The sequence below is a fragment of the Artibeus jamaicensis genome, unplaced genomic scaffold, assembly GCF_021234435.1.
Source record: "Artibeus jamaicensis isolate MK-2021 breed Jamaican fruit bat unplaced genomic scaffold, CSHL_Jam_final contig_559, whole genome shotgun sequence".
NCBI lineage: Eukaryota > Metazoa > Chordata > Mammalia > Chiroptera > Phyllostomidae > Artibeus > Artibeus jamaicensis.
In genome coordinates, this window is record NW_026521887.1 from 542,557 (window position 1) to 569,003 (window position 26,447).

At 36.6% G+C, this 26,447-nt stretch overlaps 1 pseudogene; it reads right to left on the reverse strand.

Moving 5' to 3' along the window:
* Positions 1–11,761: 11,761 nt before the first annotated feature.
* Positions 11,762–20,141, reverse strand: LOC119060832 (eukaryotic peptide chain release factor subunit 1-like; annotated as a pseudogene).
* Between the last annotated feature and the right edge of the window lie 6,306 nt (positions 20,142–26,447).

Below are 26,447 nucleotides of genomic sequence, written 5' to 3' on the forward strand. Positions count from 1 at the left end.
ATTGTTGCTAAGAAAAGCCTCTTGAAGGTGGCTCCTGAATTTGTTGGTTATGAGTCCAGTAATCTTTTCCAGGTTCTTGATTTCTTCTGTTGGACCAACCCTGTTACTGTAAATAGCTAGAAAAACTGCAAAACTATGTCAGATATAAGACCAAAGGTAGCATGGGAATGTATATACTCCATGACAGAAAACATGCTAATGAGGGAATTCCTGATGTCTTGGCTTTCTGACTAAATGATTATTCTGGATCATGGCCCAGGAGGAGGGAGCCCAGGAGGAGCATAGGGCCTGACTGAGATAAGGTGATAGAGATAAAAGTTTAGGGAGCCTGAAATTGCTGCTTCAAAGGCAGTTTCATATTTCATAGGTAATGCACATTTGGAATCTATGAGGCAGGATACTAGAGAGCAAAAAACTATAGAGAAAGAGCTCCAGAATCTACGTTAAATTTTCCTTGACTCTGTCTGAATGTTAGCCTTAAGTAATAGGAAGGTAAACAACTATTAAGAAAAAATAACTATCAGAGAACTACAAACTGAAAATAACTACTGAGATTTACCTACTAGTAGAAGATATTTGAAATCCTTCTAGCTTGAGTGGAAAGACCTTGTGGAACAACCAGTTTTACACAGTAGAGGTTCCAGAAAGGCCATACCTTAGGAGCAAGGCTAAACTAGCCTTGAAAAAATATACTCTAAATATATTCTACCAAAGCATAAAAATGCCCTAAACTGCTTTCTAGAACAAAGCTCTAGAAAGGACGGCTAAAATCAAGACACTGGACAAAATGGGTGATGCCAAGAATCTAATTAAAATTACTAAATATTTGGAGAAACTGGACATGTTGCCCACAACCAGGAGAAAAAATAGTTAAGAGACACAGAGCTGTGCCTAATTATGAAACCTAAAGATTTCAGTTAAGTGACCTTACTACTTGCCATTGTGTTGCATGATGTCTATGACCACTCTCTGTCCTTGGGTTATGTTACACCAGACATACTGAATTACCCACTACTTCTACCATCTCTTCTTCTCATTCTGTTTTACAGACTTTTGTGTTAGTCTTATTCCTAAGCCTCAGTCTTCCTCATGGCTTTTATTGCTTTTACCTTTTTCTAATTTAAACTACAAATTCTCAAGCAGAGTCTCATTTATTCCAATGTCTTCAAATAAAAACCTGTCTTTCAAAAACTTCTGTTTTATAATAATGAAAACATTATCATAATCATTATAATTATTATAATGTCTCTATGTGTTAGACTTCATAAACCATTGTTTTATACTATACACTATTTCTTTTGGTTTTCACATTGCTCCTGTGTGGTAGAAAACCCAGAAGCTTCTTAACAAAGAAAGAAACGAAAGCTCGGTGAGATTAAGATACTTGCCAAAGGTCACTTCTCTGGGAAGTGGTTTGGCACAATCTAGAATCAAGGATTTCTGTCTCTTCATATTATATTCTTTCCAAGTCTGCAGTTTTCTAGAGTTTATCCTTCATAAACCAGAAGAACTGAAGACAAGGTGAACTAACACATATTCCACAATGATTGCACCTGACACTAAGAAATTGGCTGAAGAGTTTATTTAATTTTAAAAGAGAAAAGTCTCCTTTTGGGGCAAAGATGTATAGACAGTTTCTTTGAGTAATGTCTTTCAATGGCCTAAAGCAAAGCCTGTCAGGTGATTCATGCATCACATTGACACCAAAAAAAATTAGATTGCACAGTATGATTTAGATTTTCTCCCTATGAGCAATTTGAACTATTTATGCTCACATGCTCTATCCTGGAGGTATATGCCAATGTGGCTGCCCGGTTTCATTAAAGACCAGAATTTTTAACTGTGCGGAAACAGGCAGGACAGTCAAGGGTAACTCCAGTAACATCAGGCCTTGGGTTGCTTACATTTTGAATTCATTGGTATTCACTTTCTTTATAGGGAGTCCAGTGTTTTATATAAGCATTTTTCAAGATTGATGACAGCATCCTTATATAGCTCATGCCCCATTATGGTAGTTAGGAATGTTATACACACACTCCCCCCGCCCTTAATTCAGGAATCTCTACTATAATATTTGATGTAATCTCATACTTTTTGTTTTGATATCTGATCTAGAAAGTGAAATGAGTTTAGACTTTTCTTAGTTTGTCTCAGCACATTCAGATATGGGTCAAATTCACTGGTCCTCAGGGAACAAGTATGCATCCTCCCAGCTTCTACACATGGGTACACACACATTATCAACAACAAAAACAGAAACGCAAACTCACAAATAAACAAAAAAACACCCCAAGAAAACTAAACTTGTATTTAAACCATTTTTCTGTCCAGATCTATTTTTCACTCATAATTTAAAAGTATTAAGGGACACTTATTTTAAAGCAACCTAATAGCAGTGTTTTAAACTGCTGCCTCTGGTACATGTGGGAATCCAACACACATCTTTCATATTCTTCAAAGTAGCATATTTTGTGCTTGCCCACATTCTATATAATGAGAAAATTAAACTTGCAAAGTTTTCAAAACAGAAACAAATTTCTTATTTATAGATATTAGCATTTTAAGGTACTGTAAAATTTATGAATGCCTCATGTTTAGTGTTTGTTTTAGTGGGGATGAAATAATATCTTGTAACTTTGTATTTTTATTTCTATATAACAAAGATATATTTGTTACCAGAAAGTGAAAGGAAGGGTTAAATGAGGAAGAATCAGAAAATGAATAAAGTTTTAGTGTCAATTCTGAATTTCTTTTGCCAGTGTGCCTGTATATTATACAGATATGTCACTATAACGAAAGTGCTACTTTGTATTGTTTTGTGAGTTCTGGGCTACATTTGTCTCACCCTTCATCATACCAGGGGTATATTCAATGCTACACAATTTTAAGTGTTTCTGTTTTCCTAAAGTATAACCACATACCATATCAATAGAGTGTGCTGGATGACAGGTTGTATTTCCTTCAGTAAATAGCCTAAACAAGTAAAGTTCTATACATTTCTTGCCACCTTGAAGCAATTAGGTTTAAATGGAGTCCTAGAGCTGGTTACAGTAATTGAAAACAAGATAGGGTTTTGTCGACTTATGTTTCTAGAAAAATATACTGTGTTGATTTCACTAGAAAAAGTATTTATGTCAGTGGTTTAATAAGTACATTTCTGTGTGCTTGTTTACAGGACACTCAGAATTCAAAGTTGAAACAGGTAGTAAAATAGCACTGAGTCTAATTTTTGTGTGTGTGTGTGAACATTTGTTTAATACATTAAACAGAGCTGGAGAATTTGCAGTACAAAATGAGTGATGTCTAAAAGAATTAATTCCAGGCAATGTGATCATTGAAAGTAGTAGAAACTTTAAGTTAATAATTTTTCTCAGTAGCTTTCAATTCTCAATGCTATTTTTCTTCTAACTTCTTTATATTTGTTCAGACTTGATGCCATCAAATATTTTAGCCTCCAGAGAGCACAGAGATGTGATTATAACAAAATCTCAGTTATATCTTCAAGATATTTTCTTCAGTTCTTAAACTGATATTTTCCAAGACCTTTGGCAGTACCAGCACACAATGAAACTTTTCCTCTGAGACACAGTCAGGACTGTACTTCTTGGTAGTGCTTCTTAGAGCTGAAAACTTGATGACTGTCCCAGTAATTCCACAGGTGTGTTATTGTCCCTGTTTTATAAATGACGAAAGTGAAGTTCATATAATGTTGGCAATTCACCTAAAGTTAGAAACTAGTAGAGATGAAATTTGAACAAATCTTTCAAAACCTATTTTCTTTCTATTTTAATAACCTGCCTCTCACTAGGTTATTCTACATTTTTTTAAAAGGTGATTTCTTAGGTTAATTAGTGACAGGGACCATGATTCTAAGTTTCATGTATATATAAATCTGTGTTGTGCTGAGTCAGTTTATTTGGCCTATGCAAATTGTCTTAAAATGCTGTTCTGTTCAAAGAGAGGCAAAAAAGGCTCAGAACAAGGAGTCAAAAAATTGGGTTCACCTGTTAGTGTCCATCTCTGCCTGACAGTGTTCTGTCCTTGTATAAGCCTTATAGGTTTTTGTGACATAGTTTCTTCATCTGTTTAATAAAAGATTTAGGTAACACAATCTCTATGATCTTCCACTGTTAAATATTTGAGGTTCTGTATTGTGTCATTTGGCTAAAATGCATATTTTCTTTCTGTGGCTACTGCCTGTCACCTCACAATCAATATGATAAGAATAGAAACAGGTTCTAGTTAAGTAACATAGGATAGTCTTTGAGGGTCCACCAGAGTTGACTCCTGGTGGGCATAAAAATTGACTTTTAAAAGGTGGCTCTAGAGGGAACTTCACTTGTTCCATGGAATTTCTTCAGGAATGGCAAGTGTCCCTGGGTTATATGGGTGTTCCTTCACAGCTTCTAAAACTCCATCAAGAAATAGTTATATAAGTTCTTTCCAATTTTTGGAAGATAATGGAAAATTGGTTTTAGCTGCTTATTTTAAAGTAATATAGCTAAAAATTCTCTTCAATGTTGAAAAATAATTGCATTCAAATAAAAAATTTAGCTAAAACATTTTCTTCTATATTGCTCTGATATCAACCAAAGGAACAGTGGCCCTTATTTTTAGCGCCCATTTTATTCCCTTTTAATGTATCGATGTCAAATAAATATGTATATTTTAAGGTAAATGTGATAAAAATGTTTAAGTATTTTACTGTTTTTTTAAAAATACATATGTATAACTATAGCCTATATGTATTATTCAACCCCAAAACCTGTCTCGATTCATTTCTTTACATAGAAATGGAGAGTCTCACTGACATATATAATTTTTTATTATTCTCAGCCATACTGCAAAGATGTACTTACATTTTAGATTCTCAATATACTCTCAGTCAGGGTACATGAAGCTAGGCTACACGATGGTAACAACTCCAAGACCTCAGTAGGTATAACACAGAGATTTGTGTCTCACTCATGTCTGACTTGGGTCAGGCAGCTGTCGGCCTCCCGAATGTATTTTAGGGATCCAGGATGATGCCATCTGAAACATGGAGAAAGGAGAAAAGAGAGAAAAAAAGGAGAAAAGAGAGGAAATGTACAGAGATTCTTATACTCAGGCTAGGACTACTGGCTTCTGCCCCCTATCCCATTGGTCAGGATCTGGTCACAGGGCATCACACTAAGAGAAACTGCCTAATGTACTATTTTGTGTGCTAGAGAGGAAAAAATGAAATAGGATTTGGTTAAAATACATCATTGTCTTCTATAATTCCTGATTTAAATTTAACATGGTATTCCTTGGCATAAGTTTCTATATGAAATAAATATATTTTTTCATGGGCTATAAAATAATTAAAATTGTCTAACAAGATGGCAAGAATACTGTAAAAATAGTTATTCAATGATGATGAAAAATTTTCTTAGTGAACTCACAGTAAACCCTATCGGCTCCTGAAATTCAATAGAGGGCACTGACACTGATTCTTCTTTGGGTGGACCACTCTAAAACAAAGTCATGCTTCAGACTGGAGAACACTTCACCTTTGGTTTATTCCAAATGTATTTTCAAGGGAAAACAAAGTAGATGGAAAGGGAACTGATACATCATATATATATACTTAACATATCAATCAATATAATTATGGACCTTATTTGGATTTTGACTCAAACACTCTATAAAAAAGTAACATTTATGAGCCAATTAGAAGTTGTATGCTAACTAGATATTTTATGGTATTAAGTGATTATTAATTTTTAGATGTGGTATTATAATTTTAAAGTAATATTTTACATATTTTAGAGATATGAACTGAATATTTAAAAGTGAAATGATATGATGACTAGGATTTTCTTTAAAATAAGAAGGAAGGCAAGTGGATGGTGTAGGAATAAAACCACACTAACCTTGAATTGGTAATTGTTGAAGTTGAGGCATGGATATGAGCACATGCACAATAAGATTTAATTGTGGTTAAAAGGTACAAACTTCCAAGTGTAAGGTAATCACTAGAGATGAAATGTACAACATAATGACTACAGCTAGCACTGTTGTATGATATATATGAAAGTTATGAACAGAGTGAATCCTTAAAAGTCACAAGTCATCACAAAGAAAAAAGATTATTTTGCTTTTACTTCTTATTTTATCTATTATGAAACAATGGATGCTAACTAAACTTAGTGTGACACTGCACAATATATATGTCAGACTATTTTGCTGTACACCTTAGACTTATACAATGATGTCTGTCAATTGTATCTCAAAACTGGAAAAAAATGTCTGTTTTATTCCACTTTGTTTATGTTTTCTACCTATTTCCCACAATAAAAATTAAAACAACCCCCCAAAACATGATATTTTATTACCAGAGGGATTACAAGTTTTTTTTTTACTCTCAGCTCATTGTCTTGATTTCTACATCTGTATTTTTCTTCCTGCTTACTTTGCTTTTTTAAAAAAGTATTTTAATCTATTCATGTCAACTATAGTTTTACTAGGCTTATCTTTAATAATTTTGATAGTGAATAAAGATATTTAAAAGGGAGTACATGCAAGGGGAAGGGGAAGGGGAATGGGGATGGTGGGGGAAAGAAAAGGAAGGATCAACCAAAGAACCTGTATGAAGAACCCAAGGGCAAAGACAACGATGAATGTGTTGGGTAGAGGATTGAAAGTGGGAAGTGGTGGGTGGGTAGGGCAGAGAAGAATAATGGGAGGAAAATGGGGACAACTGTAACTGAACAACAATAAAAACTTTTTTTTAACTAAAGTTAAATTTAAAAAGTGAGTGTATGCTGCAGAAGTTACCAAATCAATGATGTCCCACACATCCTAGGGTGTGAAAGTGATGTGTTCATTAATTGCCAGGACAGACTCAGAAGTGGCCAACTAAAGAATCATTCCTTCCCCTTTCACTTCTTGAACATCTCCTTGGTATTTTTATGATTGTTTGAAAAAAAAGCCAAGTTTCCTAATAACAAAGGGTCATTTTCTTGAAAGAAGACTAAACTATCTAGCTTAGCAAAGTTGAGAGAACCTCTGTACAAACAAACAAAACCCCACTTTTTATTTCTGATCTGGCAAATTGTGTCTATTCAATTATGACTGTTACAGAACAGACCTGTGGGTGGGGGAGAGACAAGATACTGTTACTGAATGGGTACCCCCCTCCCCAGGTTCCTCTGTACCAGGTTTGCTTTGCCCACGGCCTATAGGAATTGGAATTATAGCTATCAATGCCAGAGTTTGGTAAAAAGGGAAGGAACTATTTACTCATAAGTTATACAGACATAGAGTAATGACTTAATGTCTTCCTTAAAATCCCAAAGTCCCTTAAAACATCCACAATCAGACACAGTTCTTCCTCAGTTTGCCCAGTCAGGGGTACTGTATCTCAGGGGAAAAAATAGAAGTCTTTGGCTCAGCTAGCCACCAGTTCTTCCCTGGAATCTGTGCTTGGCTGCCAGGCCTCCCAAGGTTCCCGGCACCATCAGCTGTGTTCCTGAGATCTCCAGTTCTTAATCCAAACCCGAGTGGCACCTTCTTCTGGCCCACCAGCAAGAGTCCTTTCACCCTTTTCCTTCCTGTAATGTCTCTTCTTCATTCTTCCAAACTACTAAGAGAGAGCTCTGCATGGCTGCTACATCTTGCTTTCCTGCTTTCTAAGTCACTTGGTTAATGGAGCCCTAAAACCATGTGGTCTGCTCCGCATGGCTGCTGTGTCTGGATTCAAATCCCAGCTCCAATATTCCTCTGCATCCCCATTTCCAGCTCCTCCCACCATTGGTCACATCTGCTAGTATTCCCATATTTTTCTAGCCTCTCTTGGCTGCCATAGTTAGTCTAGACAGGCATGGCCCTGGAGTGTGGAGCAAACCACCTCCAATCTCTCACACAAGCACTGTAACCAGGGGGAGCTGCCTCCCAGTTATGTCATGGGTTGAAGTCACTCCCATATCTCTGGCTCAGCATGTCCACAGTTACTTAGTATATCCATAAAATTAGCCAACTGTTATAAATATGAAAAATAACCTTATTTGCATATCAAGTATGAAGCTGACCAACTGTTGATCTTTGCAAAATGACTCTCATTGGCTCTGCTCCATGTGTCCCATCCCCCAGTTCAGACTTGTGGGGGTGAGGATATCTTATATTTTCATATTTCCTGGACACCCTGAGTTCTGGACCTTGTTACAAATCCCTTTTTGGGGGGTGGCCCTGGTTGTATTCTGTTACATGACCAGAAATATTTCTCTCCATGTATTGGGTTCAGTGTCCTTATCAAAGGAATAAAGCTCTATTTTGGGGTGGAGAAAGAATATTTATAAAATTACAGTTCATTGTTTAAATCAGACCAAATGCTACCTACTTTCCTTTCCAAGCTGAATTTCTCTTTCTCTCTTAAGTTTAATCTGATTCCTAATGTGTAACACCAAATAATTGTATTGTATTTCAGTCTCTTTAATTGAACCAGAGACTGTCCTTTGAAGATGAAGAAAACTATTTTGAAGACATTTCAGTATACTGACTATGTCTTTTCAATATTATTTTATCCTTTCCAATTGGATTTCCATTGTTTTCTCAATATGATTTTTTTTTGTCAAAGAAGAAATTTCTCCACTCTGATCATTCTGATTGTCTAGTTCAGGCTTTTCATATTATACCCTTGCATTCAGTTAAATGACCCCTAATGTGTTATTCTATGTCTTGTAAGCTTAGAAGATGCCATTGTGAATTATTGAGAGCTTGGAATTTCATTTAGAAAATAATGCCAGTATTAACTCAAGGAACTTGGAAAAAACTAATTAGCTTCCTCAGATCAACAATTCAGATTTGCAGGGAATTCTTGATAATAAACACTTAGCAACATTGACTTAGAAAACTCCCAACGCTACTTTAAACAAATCCCATGGGCTCCATAGATAGAAAAGTCAAACTAAATTTGGCAATTGCTCAAACAAAAACAGGAAGGGAGGTTATTCTCTATACCTACTCGACTTTCCAGAGCCTTTAGCCAATCAGACAGATAAAAAGTGTTGACTGAGTTTTCACTTTTTAAATGAATATGTGAAACAAAAAGACATGGTTCTGGCCCCACAGAACTATTACTATATAGCATATAAAACTGCAAGATCCTATGATATTGTGCCTGGATCCTTATGTGCTATACGAGTATTTAAGGTCAAATGTTGAGAGAGTTGAACATAATGGATGACGAGGAAAGTAGTGGAAAAGGCCCATGATGGATGGCAACAAAATAGATATTTCGATAGATGAAAAGATTTTTAAAAACTTTGCAAGTGAGCCCTGGCTGGTGTAGCTCAGTGGATTGAGCGCGGGCCTGCGAACCACACGGTCGCGGTTCGATTCCCAGTCAGGGCACATGCCTGGGTTGCAGGCCGGTTCCCTGCAGGCCAGTTCCCAGCAGGGGACGCACAAAAGGCAACCATACATTGATGTTTCTCTCCCTCTCTCCTTCCCCCCCTTCCCCTCTAAAGATAAATAAATAATAAAATATTTTTTAAAAAAAACTTTGCAAGTGAAACCTAGAGGAATCAGCGATTAACACCATGATCATCACCTTTCTCTTTTTTTTTTTTGTATGACAAAGAGGTCAGTTTCTCCTGAAGGACATCTCCATCTTAAAGGTGGAGGACCGGAGGCAGTGAGAAACTGAAAGATTCCTGTCCATCCTTATTGGGTTCACTCTCATTGGCTGGTTCCAGTTGGCCCTAATTACCCTAATTCATTCCTTTTTCCTTTTCTGACTGTTCGTTCTGCTGACTGCAAACTGCAGCATCAGGACTTTGGAAAAGACCTCCCATTGTGTCTTGCACCAGCACCCATCAGTTGCTTGAGGTTAAATATTTAAAATAAATTCTTTGTTATGTATAGTGGTTTATTATATCCAAGTGATTCTGATTCTTTGCTCAAACTCTGAGATTGAGTGGAGATTCATTCAATCTCCAGCTCTCCCTTCTAAAATCCTTCATTTACTTTCCACCTGGCATTGTCTCATGACCTTGGATACCACTCAGAGTCTAAGCATTGATTTCTTGGGTCAATCAGTCAGAAGAATTAATTGAGCAATTGACTTGTGACAGTCACCCAGTCAGACACAGAAATAAAAAGATGAATCTTTAAGGGGTTCTGGTGAGAGAGAGACAGAATCATAAGGAGAAATATTTACTCTGAAACTGCTAACGCTGAATTTTATACCTCTACTCTTGAAAGAACCTCTTCCAAATCCCTGTAGTAATTGGTACTTCTCTTTTCCTTTGAAAATGGATTTATTTAGCCCTAGCCTGGTGGCTCAGATGGTTGGAGGGTCATCATGGTACATCAAAAGGTTACGGGTTTGATTCCCAGTCAGGGCACATACCTAGGTTGCAGCTTGAGTCCTCGGTCAGGGTGTGTATGGGAGGTAACCGATTGATGTTTCTCTCTCACATTGAAGTTTCTCTCTCTCCCCCTTCCTGTCTCTCTAAAATCAGTAAACATATCTTCTGGCCAAGATTAAAAAAACAGGCTTATACAGATATAACTGACATGTGATAAACTGCATATATTAAAGTGCGTACTTTGATAAGTTTTGACATGCACATATGCCTGTGAAACTATCAAAATGATTGAAATAATATGCACATTCATCAGCTTTCAAAAGTGCCACATGCTCTATTGTATTCAGGAAACCACTGATCTACTTTTTGTCACAATTGTTTGAATTTGCTAAAAATGTATTTAAATAGAAAATACATTTTGTACTCTTTTTTGTTTATTTTTCTTTCTTCAGCATAATTACTGAGACTTAGTCATGTGGTAGTGTGTACCAGTTCATTCCTTGTTATTGCTGAATAGCACTCTGCTGAATGAATATATTGCTATTTGTTTAACCCATTAATCTGTTGACAAACATTTGGATTTTTTGTAGTTAAGGCTATTACAAATAAAGCTACTATGAGCATTCATATAAAAGACTCTATGAACATTTGTTTTTATTTCTCTTTGGTCAATATAGAGGAGTGAAATGGTTGGATCATATAATAGGTATCTGTTCACATTTTTAAGAAACTTTTAATTGTTTTCCAAAGTGATTATAATATTTTACATTGTCAACAATAATGTGCCAAGCTCAAATTCCTTTATATCCCCATTAATACTTGATATTATCAATCTTTGCAATTTTAGCCATAAAATGGGCATGTAGTGGCATCATATTGTGGTTTTAATTTACCTTTTTTCTAATGGCTAATGATGTTGAACATCTTTTCATGTGCTTATTTGCCATTTATACACCTTGCTTGGTGAAGTGTCTGTTTATTTTTTCCTAACATTTTACCACATATATTTCTTTTTATGTTGTCTAAGCTGAGAATGGCATGTAAATGGGTCACTGTGCAATGCAGCTATTCAATTTTTTTCAATCAAAATAAGAAACAAACCAGTATGATCTCATTTCTATTAACTTTTGAAGGTTTACAGCAGTTAAGGTATTCTTGCTTCTATGTATGAAGGTTAAAAATATTTTTGTTTTCAGTAAAATACGAGGACAATCAATTTCACCATTGGGTAAAAGTAAAAACTGGGATTCTTGTTTAAATGTGTCCAAAGTGGCCTTTAAGAAAGTTGTAGGCTGCTGCACTGACACCATGACAAACCTAAGTGTAGGGTTGGGTCTGGTTTTGTTTTCGTATTCTTTTCAATATCCAGTGCTCATAGATTAAGTTCTAGAAATGTTCTGATTGTAAGGCAGGGATCTGTTTGGATTCTACCACAGGTATGCTCCTTGGGTTGGATGCTGGAGGGCGAGGCACTTTTTGCTGGACCTACTGTTGACTACCCAGTAGTCATCAAGGTCAAAAAATTTATGGTCTCTTCCTTGGTATTTCATTCCCTGGAAATCTACTCAGTGCCACAAGATACCTCCAATTCCACCAAATCCTGTCACAAATTGGGATCCTTCTTGTGATTTATATGAGGCAATTTCCAGTGTAGCTCCAAACTTTTTATAGTTGCTAGCAAACCATTCCAGCAGGGGCATGCTCTCAATTAGTTCATGCTCTTATCCTGTCTCTGTCTGTGAAATGAGATTCATCCTTTCCTTGTTCTGGAGTTAGATAGAGAGTTTTATCATCTTCTGTGCCTTGGCAATAAAGAACATAACTCATTATATCCAAATTTTCATAGACTATTAGAATTTCTACAGTTCCCATCTCAAAAGCCTTCAGGGTATCTTCAACTCCAAAACAGTACTTGCCCATGTCCTGGCTGATTTCACCCAAGTATTGTCCTATTAATTTCTTCTCGTGAATAAGAGAGTACTTCAGTAGATAACTCAGTAGCTTGTTGAAATCCATTTTTACCACCATTGGATATATCAACTAATTTTAAAACTTTTGATTGCAACCTCTGATCAGACATACCAGATTAACTTAATTCAATTTTAAAGTCAGCCCATCTAGCTAACTTTCACTTTCTCCCAAGAAATGAACAGCTGCACAGCAGTCTCAGATACTTTCCAAACATAGTTGTTTTTCCATTCTCAAACAGGCCAAAAGGAAGGAGGACTAACCTCCTCTACCACATTTTTTTGGGAGATCCACAGTGAGTTTTTGTAGGACTTCTCTCGTGTTTCCTTAGAGTGTGCTAAGAAGTGCACTACTACCATCTGTTACAATGAAGCCAAACCCACTGTCATTTGAAAGTAGTGCTGAAAGAGCCTCAGTATGAAATTTGTCATCACACAAATACAATGATGTATTAATTGGTTTGAAAAGATTGGCGTCAATGTTCATTTTTTTCCTTTCTTTCTTCTGTTAAAATTATACAGTGGGGGTGACTTCTTCGAGAGTCCCCCTCAGTGCCAGGGATGAGAAAGAATATGACAGAGATATGATGTGATCTGTTTAAGGGAGAAACTGGGCTGTGGCCAGTTTTTCAAGAGAGACAAAGGTCAGCAGCGGCCAGTTTCTCCTAGGAGAAAAAGGCCCTGAGCGCCTTCCTCCATAGCCTTTTGTTGGGTTGTAATACACAGGAATACAGGGCAGCAAGGATCAAACAGTAGATAACATTTCAAAGAGATCTGAGGGCTTCAGAGTCTGAGTCAGTGTCTGTCAGGAAGAGAGTTGCAGAAACTTTGGGAGACATACTCATTTCCTCTTGGACCCTTATCATATGAATGAAAGCAGTCTTAGCAGAGCAGATTTCACAGGTTTATCAGCAAGTCTTTGTGGTGCCAGATTTTTCCCCAGGACACACTCTAGCGAGGCAAGGAGCTGCACCTCTCCCCATCAGGTATTCAGGCTTAAAGGGATTAGAGCCAGGAAATGCTTCTCCCAGACAACATGGGGAGTCAGGCTATGTCAAAGCCAGGGGGCGAGAGTCCATTGCTCTCTGTTGCAGCCCCCAGAGTCCTTCCATGAAGGCCTCCCAAGTGATTGATTGAGTCTGGCTTAGGTTGCCCCTCACTCTGAGGGGTCTTACCTGTCATTGACTTCGGACCAAGCTTTGGGGGCAGGGAGAGGAACTGAGGCAGTGTTTGCCACCAGAGACAAGCTTTGTCTCCTGCGGCTGGCATTCCAGAGGGTCTCTCACCTTTAGCCACAAGGGGTAGAGATACGATTCCTAAAATCAGGCAGAGTGGTCTAAAACATTGTACCACAGTAAACAACCAGGACATATGAAGGAACTTTGTTGTAAAGTCTGAGTCTCTGTTGCACAGAGGTAATGGTTTGCAGGACTGAAAGGCAGTTTACTCATGACTTAAATGGTAGACACAGTTCCAAACTAATCTGCCAACATTTTTGGCCCTGCAGGAATGATCAATGATACCATGCCTGTGCCATTGCCATGGGCTGCCTCCACGCTCTTACTCACTTTCTTGATCTTTCATATCTCCAGTTTTCTGACCACAGAACAGGGTCGTCTGCCATCTTCTCACCTCCTCCGCCTCAGGGGCCCAGTCCTGGGCAGCAGCTGCCCATCCTCCCCAGCTGTGGCTCTGCTGTGCCTGGGCTGCGGCTCTGAAGTAGAACAGCAGCTCCCTCTCTCCAGGCAGCTGCTTGTGTTGCAACCACTCTCCTGGGGTCAGTAGTGAGGTGTGTTTAAATCCCTTCCCTCCATTTGCTATCGACTTACTGGTTTCTGGTTACTGAATTTGAGAGTTTCCTTTATATTCTGAATACTTATCAATATGTGATTTGCAACTCTTTTGTATTTATAACTCAATTGTTATGTGCATAAATTCTCAGGATTGTTATCTACTCTTAATGAATGAAGCCTTTAAAGAAATGACTTTATTTGTCCCAAATATTCATTGTTCTGAAATCTATGTTATCTAATATTAATACAGTTACTCTACTTTTCTTTTTATTAGTGTTAGCATAATATATTTTCTATACTTTTAATTTGTGTGTGTGTCTATACTTAAAGTACATTTCTTTATGTAGCATAGTTTTTTTGTCTAATTTGACGATCTTTACCTTTTAATTGTGCTGTTTAGACCATCTATGTTTAGTGTGATATTGACATAATCAGGTTTAAGCTAACAATCCTGTTTATTTTTTATTTGCCTCATTTGATTTTTTATTCATTTTCCTTTTTTTCTGACTTATTTTGGATTTTTTAAAAACTCTACTTCATCTTTAATGTTGGCTTGCCAGATATAACATTTATATTCAGGTTATTATTTTAGTGGTTTTTGGGGGGAATATAGTAAATGTTTTAATCATCACAGTAAAATGTTCATAATATTATACCACTTTACACAATCTACAAAAATGTCACAATGATTACTTTCATTCTTACTCTTACAAATTTTCTGCTATTGTTGACACATATTGTACTTATATAAATGTTATAAACTCCACAATCCATTGTTAACTTTTTGTTTAAATATTCAGCTTTCTTTCAAAAGTTTTAAAGATAATATTAAATATCTTCTATGTTAGTCCATGTAAACATTATCATTTCAAGTCCTCTTTGCTTCCTAATGTGCATCCACATGTCAACCTGATATTATTTTTCTTCTTTCTGAGGACTTCCTTCAGCGTTTCTTATAGTATGGGGTTGCTAGTGACAAATTGTTTCAGCTTCTGTATAAGTTAGAAATTATTTTAGGTTCATTTTGATAGATATTTTGCTATTCATTAAAATCTAGATTAATAATTTTTTTTCAATATTTTAAAGGTGCCATCCAGCTGTTGTGTCATTTCCATTATTTCTGATAATAAATCTACTATCATTCTTACCTTTGTTCGTTTCTGTGTAATGTCTTTTTTCTCTGGTCACTATTACATATTTTTTTAATTGCTGTTTTTGTACAATTTGATTATGGTGTGTCAGTGCAATTTCTATCATGTTTCTTGTACTTTGAGTTTGTTGAATTTTTTGCATCAGAAGGTTTTTTTATTTTCATCAAATTTTGAGAATTTTAGTCATTTTATCTTTAATTTTTTCTTCTTTCCTTTAGAGAGTTCAGTTATACATATTTTAGGCCAGTTAAACTTTTCTAACAGGTCAGAGGTACTCATATTTTTTTTCAGTTTCTATTTCTGGGTCTTAAAATTCACAAACTTGTCTTCAATCTAAATGTCAAACCTGCCACTTATTCCATCCAGTGTATTTTTTATTTTTTAAATTGCAGTTTTTATCTCTAAAATTTAGATTTTATTCTTTTTTATATTTTACATGTATCTACATAATTTTTTGAATACATGGAATATGTATATAATTATATTAATGTTTTCATCATCTAATTCTAATATCTGTGTGATTTTTGAGTTAGTTTCAGTTAGCTAATTTTTCTCCTCTTTATGGATTGTATTTTCCTGCCTGATAACTTTTTATTAAATGACAACTATTGTGAATTTTATCTGTGTTGGGTGCTATATATTTGTGTGTTGATATAAATATTTTTCCAACTTAGTTCTGGGATACAGTTAAACTATCTAGGAAACCATTTCATCCTTCTTTCTTATGATTTGTTAGGATGGTAGAAGCCTTTGCTTTATCCTAATTACTTCCTTCTACTCAGGAAAAATCCTCCTATGGACCCTACCCAGGGTGCTGAGACTCAGGAGATTTCAGGTCTAGCTGATGCAAACAGATACTACTGCTGGTCTATTTTGAGTGCTAGATAGTGTTACCTCTAATTTGGGGGTAATTTTTCCAAGCCTTGGGTAGTTTTTCACATGTATGTGCATTATTATTAATCAGCTGAATCATTGAGGTAGGTCCTCTGCAGGTCCCCAAGTTTCTCTCTCTTCGCAAACCTCTCCTGTCACTCTGTCCTGTGTCCTGTCAACTCTTCCTTCTCAACACAGAATGCCCACCTGGTTCTTCGTTAGTTCCTTATATCTGAACTGTGCCTTGAAAACTCTCTCAAAGCAGTAAGCTAAGGCAAGTTTGGAGCCTATCTCAGAGAAAACTGTCCTTCATTGCCTGTTATTCTGTGTCTTGAAAATTATTGTTTTACATATATTGCCTTTTTTTATTGTTTTAGGTAAATCCAGACCTTGCCACTTTATCCTGCACAGAAGCAAAAGTTCTACCAAGTGTCTAATGTTATATTAATACATTTGTTTTTATTTTTTAAGTCCCCCACCATCCTAATGTATCTATTTCCACAACCTCCTAAAAGAAACCCCCTGCCCCCAGATCTACTAAACCAATGAGTATATCGTAATTTACAGGCTAAGTGCAATAATGGGTGAGTATTTTGGTGGTACCTCACATGGTCCAAAGCCATTTGGTTGGTGATGAGGCCACGTTCTTAGAAAGCTTCCTAGAGAACTGAGTGCTTGAGCTGTTTGTAAAGAGTAACTAGGAGCAAGGATGGATGAGGAAAAGAGAGTAAGAGGCAGATGGGAAAGCTAAACTAATACTGCCCTATAAACAGCTTATTTTCCAAGAGGCAGACAGACTTTATTTATAAAAGAACATTAGAAAATAAACATAGTCATAAATAATCTGGCATCTTCATCAAAGAAAAAGAAGGGTAGGGGGAGATAGTAAATTTTAATTCAAAATGACCTTTCCAGTTCTTGAAATTGGGAAGATCATTTTGAATTAATGTTATGTGATGAATGATGATAAGTTAACTTCTGTTTCATACAATGGAAAGAAGAAGGAGGAGAAGGAGGACAACAGGAGAAAGATGAATAAGAGAAGGAAGAGGAGGTTATAACTGTGACCAGTTAGAATGCATTGATGAAACTATTCTTTAATATGAGAATGATCTTCTATGACAACCAACTTTGCCATAGACTTTTCTCCAAGTTGTAAAAAAACCCAAAAAACCAAAACAAAAGACAAAAAACAGTGAGTTTGCCTCCCTTAACCTTGCCTGTCTACAGGCTTGGATACAAAATACCACCTGGGTTTCTGTCAGGTAGTGTTACCTATTCTCTCCATCATGCTTCTGCTACACAAGGACTTAGCACATTTTCCCTTAGCTCAGAGTTGGATGCTTTGAAACACAGTGAGTTCCCCTTTACTGCCAACATTCTACTCCTTACTCACTTTGCTAAGCCGTACTGTAGCCATAACAGATTTTATTTTTCTTCTTGACAGATGACTTTTTTTCATTGCTTTTCTGATGTTAGTTTCTGCGATGGTTGCTGTGTGCTTACTCCTTTTATAGAAGCAGGAACAGACGGGGGAAGGGGGGTGAGTTGTAGAAAAGAAGCCCCTGAGAGTGTATAATCACCTGTCCCCCTTTCCTGGTGTCCTTTTTTTAATGCTGTGGGCCTCCTGGTATCTAAAGTGCAGAGGAAAATGTAGACACATGATGCTCAGCCTTGCTTACTTCAGAAAAAAATCCCAGGGAATCACAGTGCGATAACAGGTCTTATTATTTCTTAACATTTAATAAAGCCTGTAGTGATTGGTGCTGAACATTAAGCTGACGCAGTATCTGCTTTTTGAAAAGCTGAAACTCAAAAGACAGACCAGAGCAGGCAAATCATGTAGATGGGCAGAGCACTGGGAAAAATAAGAAAGAATCGGAAGGGAGGCAGATGGCCAACTCCACAGATCTTTTCTTTTTTTCCCCTCCAAGATTATTCTTCTGGGTTAGGACCCCAGGACATTCTGAAAGGGATTTCTTTTCTTTGTTCTATTTGCTTGTTTGTATTTAATCAAGGTTTACTATAAACAGTAAAGCCAAGCTTCTCTTCATCATGCTTGCCATTAGGGGGTTTAAATACAAAACTCCTACTTAAAATTACAACTATACTTTGATGAGAAACCTTCTCAACCCACTTCATTTTACATTTTCCCCATTGGTTTTCTAAAATAGGATAGGAGAGTGCTAATAGAGTGTTTTGGAACTTAGAGTTCTTTGTGGTTTTCTGAGTCTCAAAAAAAAAAAGCAGCCCTACTTACTGCCTTATCACCACTAATCAGGGCTTATGTGTGACTGGAAAATTAGAACCTTCACAAGTGGCAGGCAGGAGACTTAGAGGCATGGACTCAGAAAGAAAACATCTAAATATTGATGTGATTACTAAGGACAGAATATTCCCCTGTACCCGTGTAGTTCTGGAAGTCATCCAAGTTATTAATAGCTATGGTGACAGGACTGTACATTATATTGTTTCCTCATTGAGGAGAACGGAATGTTAGCCTGTGAGGATTGTGACATGGAAACTATGCGGGTTGGCTCTAGTGTGTTTTATTTTCTCCTTTTGAGGGCTTTCTGTCCTTTGTGCTTTTAACCACTGCTGTGGGTAAACATCTTCATGGATGATGAGCAAAAAATGACCTCATGGAAACAGTCTCGTGGTGACCCACAACTGATTTAAGTTAAATAAATACATTGATCACCCTTCAAAGTATACAGAGGGATATGAGGTGACTTGGTTCTCCTAGAGGTGGTTTGATCCACTTAAGAGTAAATGTGTACCTCTTTACCCTGAATCATTGGGTTGAAATGCCTGTCCCATCCTAGGCTGGCTTCAGATTTCCATCTCGTCAAACTAGAGCATTTCTGTTGCTGCTGAGGTTGGGATTAACTCAAAGAGGGGAACTTGTATGTGGATGGTCCCAAACGCCACTCAGCCACTTGGGGGGAAAAAGCCCAGCTTTTGGCACAGAATAGCAGTTAGTACTCTGAGCAGGGTAAAATGAAGAGATGAACAAAATCCACCAAAGGTAACATTTAAAAAAATCTGCGATGGCATAAAATCATTTGCTTCTTCATAAATTGTTAATGCATTTCTTCAAGCTTTTACTCAAAAGGATTATTGCTTTTAGTATACAAAATTTAAGTATTTTTGCAGACATTTTACAAGACTCTTTACATTAAGTTATCTCATCAGTCTTCATTTATTTTTGATTCTTCCAAGTTTTGAATGGCACGTGTTAGTAGGAAAGCTTGCATTTTCCCTCTCCCTCTTTTAGGATTAATTTGTTATGCCCTTCAAGCAACTTGTTTTTATAACAGCCAGAGCTGATGATTTAAACATTATTGCTACTTTCTTTACTCTTGATATTTTGTAAACCCTGGGACCATTGTAAAACTTACCATTTAGTGCTTAAAAAAGTATCAATCAACTGATTTCAAGGAGCTAAGGCATTCCCTTTAGAATCATTATTGTTCCTTTAGTTTATGTTTTAATAAACTATCCTTGTCCATTCTATAAGGCTATGTGTGTAAAATGTACAATGGGACAGCAGCTTAGGGCCTTTTCAGTTATTTTGATTTCAGGATCCTCTTAGATTTTATGGAGACTCAGACACTAATTCTTGAAATTTTCACTATGCAGTTTATATTTTATATAACCCTTGAACACTATCAGAATTGTGTCCCTATGCTGAAAGAACTGTGCATTTCGGAGCCTTTGTATTTCCTCCTAATTTCTCCCCTTGGTCAAATTAAGTGTTCTTTTCAATTAAATTATCTTTTAAATCTCACTTGCAGTCTTTAGAAGATACTGTTTTGACTTTGATAAGCTCCGGCACTCCCAGTTCCTTGAGTCTCTTTGTCTCTTTCTTTGGGCTTGCCCAAGGCAAGGTCTCACACTGTCAAATCATTTGGGGGAGGGCTTTAGTTCCGATTTTCAATCATTTTCATTTTCATCCGTCAAAAAGAAATGCCATGTCTTGGGGATAAGTGTCAGCACATACTTTGAAGATGATGGGCTCATGTTTCTAGCAGTTAATCCTTGAAGTCACTTTTCTGTTTTTCTTTTAATTTGTGCATATATTCTTAAAAATTAACTATGCTACCTTGAATAAGTTTCTTTCTTTTCTCTGATTAGAGACATACTTTCTCTAATGGCTTCTACCATCACTTTTTTTACTTTCTGGTTGAGACAAAATAACCTTTTGGCTATTTTATCTCATTTTTTTTCAAAAATATTCACTTTTATATTATGATAATAATCATTAAATTTTAGGAATTTACTGTACATCTTCTCACCTCCCTGTTCCCAACACACACACACACACACACACACACACACACAAACTGCTAAGCCAGGACCAGAACCTAGATTACTGTAGTTCCAGTCCAGTGCTCCTTATGAATGAATGGAAGTCAGACTCCTCCATGCTGTACATCACAACATTTATATACATTACATATAAATATAATACATATAATGCATATGTAATTAAAATACACAATTAAATGTATATTTTAATTATATACATAATTAAATTTAACTTTTAATTTTATTTTTCCTAGGTAAAAATAAAATAACGAATAAGACACATATTTATTCTTCCTCTTACTTTACCTTAGGGCTGTATGAAACCATTTAAGAAAAGCAGAAGTTAAGTACTCTTTTGCCATCTAAAGATCCATAGGTAAGTAACAAAGCAGTAACTCTATATAAAATAGTGGTAAGTGACATTCATGAACCACTTTCACATGTACCATGTCATGTAATACTCACTTTGGGTATGGTACATGTCAATATTACCCCTCTTTTATTGTTGAGCATATTAAGGATGATGACAGTGGAAAATTTTTAATGTTCAAACACACATGAGAAGGCAATATATCCTGACATCATGTTCTATGTAAGCTAACTGTACTTTCTTATTTTTTCTTTCCTTCTTTACTTTCTTTCTTCTTTTTCAGTGCAATTTGAATTTCTCCATTAAAAAAATATTTATTTATCTTTAGAAGGGAAGGGAAGGAGAGACGGCAAGAAATGTCAATGTATGGTTGCTTTTGGTGCATCCCCTGCTGGCAACTAGCCCCTGCTGGGAACTGTCCAGCAACCCAGGCATGTGCCCTGACTGGGAATTGTATCTCGATCTTTTGGTTTGCAGGCCCATGCTCAATCCACTGAGCTACACCATCTGGGGCTGAATCTCTCCATTTTTTAATAAATTAATATAATCCATTCACATTTACTGTGACTTCATATGTGCCTGGAAATATCCTGGTATTCTAATTTGTGCTTTTAATCTAACATTCTTCCTAGGTGTTTATTAATATTATATTTCCTGTCTCTTTTTTTATTTAGTTGGATTAGTTTTTTTAGGTTTCATTTTTTTTCTATTTGTCCTTTTCTAGTTCACTCACAGTATGATTCAATAGGCTGTACCTTCTTAACTCAATTTTAAATTCATTACCACCAATGTACTCTATATAACCAGTAAGTAAAATAAGTTGAAAAAGTATGAAAAATTCAAAACTCCAATTTTCATTTTTCTACCTACATCTGTTTAGCTATCTACATTCCTATATTTTCCTGTAGCTGTTTTACTACTTATATACATAAATACATACATAATAAATCAAGCAAGATACATGGATAGCAAATTCAGACTTCATTCTGAGCTAATTTGATATTTCTAACTGGTTTGTAACTTCCTTTTTCCATGGCCTCTTCCATGTTCTTTTTGCCCTCAGCCAATCCTATAAGTAGTCAGAATTATTTCCTTGTGGAGCACCCCAACTCTTGATTTTTGAAAGGTTTTGGAATAGACTGCATGTATAGAGTTGCTATATTGAATCATCCACCTTATAGCACTGAAAATTCTTCTGTGACCTATAGAATTCTTTTGATTCAAGACATTTCTAGTCCTATCCGATTGTATTTTCCATGAAAATGATAAGTACCTCTACTTGCATAGAAGCCACTATTAGTCTAGCAATATCAGATATCCAATATAGTCATGTGACATGTGCATCAATAGAAAGATTTCTTCCTGGCATCTAAGACCACTAAATTTAGGGAGCTTATTGTGACATCACAAGAACTTTGTGAGTGTGTTGTTAGGTGTAAGAGTGAGTTGCCATTTCAATTTCCTATCTATGGAAATTTCCTATCATGGGAATTTCCTTTCCCATGTGTTCTGATGATGACAGTATTGACACCACATGCTGGTCTCTGTTTCAGAAATTAAACTGCATTTCATAGGGCAACATTCTTTCCTTCCATGGTGCTGAATACTAGCCAATGTCATGACTCAGTCTTTAGTACAACATCTCACCACCCTTCCAGCCCAAGCTGCTTCTGGCTCATGAAATTGAATAAATCCCACTTACATCAGTTTGTCACCTCAATTACTTTTCTGTAAAATTAGATTTTGGGTCAGAAATATTTAGTTGACATTATGATTGCTACAAGGCATTCTATAATATCATGAATGGTATTGCTGGGAGTAGATTGACTAAATGATTGACTAAATGATTGACTAGAAATGGTAAATTCAAAACCAAAATGTGTCAGTTCCGAGGAGAATAAATCACCTCCTTTATGATAGAAGAGGTTCGTTCTAACTGACCTTCCACAGATAAATAGCTTGTGCATGGAGGTTCGGGGTCATACTGATGTTCAGTGTTTGTCTCACCTTCTGGCAGATTGGGCCTTCAGAAATGCCAATAACTAGATAAGACCTGGTGAGGAGAAGTCCATATATCAAGCCCAAACTTAACTGTTATCATTATTACCATGACGATTTTTCTCAGAAGTCCTTAGAGAAAGTCCTTGGGGTGACTGAGAAATGAGGCTGATTGACATTAATAGAGTTGTCTCAGTTTGTGTTATACCCTTCAAAGTGAGCTACTTTTGATAAATATTCACAAGTGGCTCAATTCTGAAAGTTGAAACCTCATAATTCTTTCACAAACCTCCTTGTCACCAGTCTCCTAATTTTCTGTTTCCGTGTCCCAGATTATGTAGCCAAAACATTAGTCCTTGCCCATGAATTCATGTAGATTTCTACCTTTGACTATATTACTTTCTAGGAAAATGAAAAGATGTGTCTGTCCACTAAGATGATTCTGTTATTCCCCTTTATATTCCTGTAGCAAAATGTGGAAGATAAATTCAATAAAGCACAATAAAACACATGTAGAAAAATAATGCATAAGAGGTGAATGGAGAGTGTGGAGAGATTGCAGTTAAAATTAAGTTGGTCAGAGAAGGATACCAGAGAATATAGAAGGAAATAAGAATTGATATAGGAGGGTATAAGATCAATTGAGACCTCTTTATAGTGGTGGTTCTCAACTTTGGCTGTATCTTGCAATTATCTGGAGAGCTATGTAAATTTTAATATTTGGGCTCCACCTTCAGAGATTCTGATTTGATTGGTCTGAGGTGTGGTGTGAGCATTAGGATGTTTGAAAGATCCCAGGGGATCTTACTAAGCTGCCAAGGCTAAGAAACTAGGCATTACAAGGAAAGACGCTGAGTTGAGTTTATGCTCTGGTCTTTAAGTAAGGTAGGAAGGGTCTCATGGAAAGGAAAAGAAGAATACCTTCTGCTAGTGGGGTAGAGATGGAGTTCAAGTTTTGGGTGGTCTTTGGGTATTCAGAATAATTAATTTCTCCCATTAATCCCTGTTCCAATTGTTTGAATCTTACCCTTCAGCAAACAATGCCTTAATCTTGAGTCCTGTGAGTCTGCAAACTCTTGATTTATGATTAGATACTGATTTTTTTTTTTACTACATCTGCCTCACAGCTAAATGAGATAAGGTACTCTAGAAGACAAAGAAGCTTCCTGGTCTCCTGAATATGAGATAAAAATGAAAAGCCCTGAGCTTTTCGTATTCTAACTTTGTGATATCTAACACATATGAAAATAACAAAACACAATCCATGATCATTGTATCTGTCCTTCCATGTTTGTCTATGATAGCAGCTGTGTAGCCCACAAAAGCCTCTCCTTCACTGGGCACTTTATTTCCCATAATTTGGAGGGATAGGTTCAGTAACTCTTTTGTTACTGTTCAGTGTCCCATCCTTCAATGCTAAGCAGAATCTTTGCTGCCTTCAAGCCTACTAAGGTCAGATAACACATTTCAGATTCTCATTCCCTTGAGAGTCTGTTGGCTGTGACTAGCTCTGATACCAATTACTGTACTGAAGAAAGTTCAGGTGAAGAAATAGCCAACTCTAGCTAGTTTCCTCCAGATTTCTCAGAGGATATTAATTGGATTACAGAATCTTTAGGAAGGCTAAAGAATAGTCTCTAGATCAAGCATTGAAGATTTCTGTACTCCAAAACTAGGCAGCTGAGAGAGATGCTGAATTTGAGAAAATCAGGAAGATGTTTAGAGAATCAGAATCTTGCCAAGCTGTCCCCCAAATTTCCTACTATATACTTATGTAGACATCATTATGATTGCTTCAATGACTGTTTTTCGGGGCATAATATCTTTTGCTTGTTGAAGTTACTACTTTTTCAATATTATATTTTTTTAGAAAAAAAAGAAGTTATCTTTTTTTCAATATTTTGTGACTCATGATTTTGCCTTCATCCTTTACCCTGAGGCAGTTAGGTGTTCTACTGTAATTGTTTGTGTTACCATCTTAGAGAAAGGGTGAAATATGGAGCTCTGGTTTCCACTTGAGATTATTTTCATAATAATGAAAATAATCATTTTCATTGGAGGGAGCTGGGAGGGCTGGATGTGCTACCAGGTGATGTTTCTTCTTGACTAATCTGAGCAGCCCCAGAATCCCTGATACCTGAGGCACTACCTTTCCCCCGTATGGGCCTTAACATGCACTGATCTAATCAATTCTTCCTGGCTGAATTCAACCATTACCAAGTAGTAGACAGTTGCATTCTATGGGCCAAGGACTATTACAAAATCTGAAGAATACCAAGACCTCTTAAGTCTTCGTGGTTAGTAGGAATGATAGAAATTATGATACCAGTTGACAGGTGCTATAATGAATGTATATGCTGAAGACTTTGAGCACTTGGAAAGGCAGAGTAATTTAGAAGAGGATAGCACATCTGAGTTTCTTTTCTTCCAGGGACCTCTCCATTTTAAATGGCAATATAATCTTCTCATCCTATACCTGTTTATTTATGTCTCAGTCTCCATACTATTAAAAAAATAGTTCCATCACTCCTAGAAATGAAAATATCAGTATGATTTGAAACTAGCATAGGACAATTTAAATTTAAATACTGAGTTGTGCTGATAACCAAAAACTAGTGACATCTGTAAAAACTTCAACCTGTAAGAGTGTCACAACCTCAAAAATCAGATTGAAGATGCAAGCACAAGGAGATAGAAAACAACTACAAAAGTTCACCTGAGAAAAACAAGCAACTTCGAATGACTTTTCTCATTATTGACCCTCTCTGAAGCCAGACTTAAAGGGTACATAGAAGAAAAAGTTTGGGTGAATACTTTGCCTAGAAAGATGTTTGGAATTAAAAATTGGGTACTTCCTGTGGGAGCAGAGAAAGTGAGTCAGGGGCTTCTTGGTCTAACACAGATTATTGCTCTCAGCACTCAGTTTTACTCAGGGGAAACATTTTGTGAAATCATTCTGCCAAGTGAGTGCAGAAGGTGGTTTGAAAGGTGTGCATGATGGTTTCTTTAGTTTCAGAATAAGTAAAATGGAGAAACCCTTTTGAGGGTGGTTCAAGAACACAGCAGTCTCCTATAGGTGATATATTGGGGTAAAGCTTCTTTCAATTTGTGGAGACTTGTGGAACATTCGAAGATATATGTTATAATTTACATATATTTGTTATGGGGTTTTAAATTGCATTTTTTTCTGACTCAATTTCCACTAAATCCCCAGAATGACAGTGGCTGGGACAGTACAGTGAGTGTGAGACACTCTCTATAACATACAGAGACTTTACAAAGGGAAGGAAGGAAAACATACTTCCTGTCTGTTTTCGGCAAAATTAGAGCTATAAAAAGGGGTCAGAGAGAAGATCTGGAAAGACTGTCGAAAAATATCTTTGGCCACACTGCAAGTCCCCATCACCATGTGTGCTAGGGAGAATCCACAGAGAGCACAGGGAAGCCGATAATGCAGCAAGGAGATGCAGGAAGCCATTACCTTGCCTCGGCCTAATAGGACTGTGGCCTGGGGTGTGACATCCTTGAAATGGAGCCAAAGGATGTTTCTGCACTGAGTTCAGCCCACCCTGCTGGGATCGATGATGTTTGGAGGGTTTCCTAACAACAAAGGTGGGCCAGATGGAAGAAGCCAGCATGAGCATGTCCAG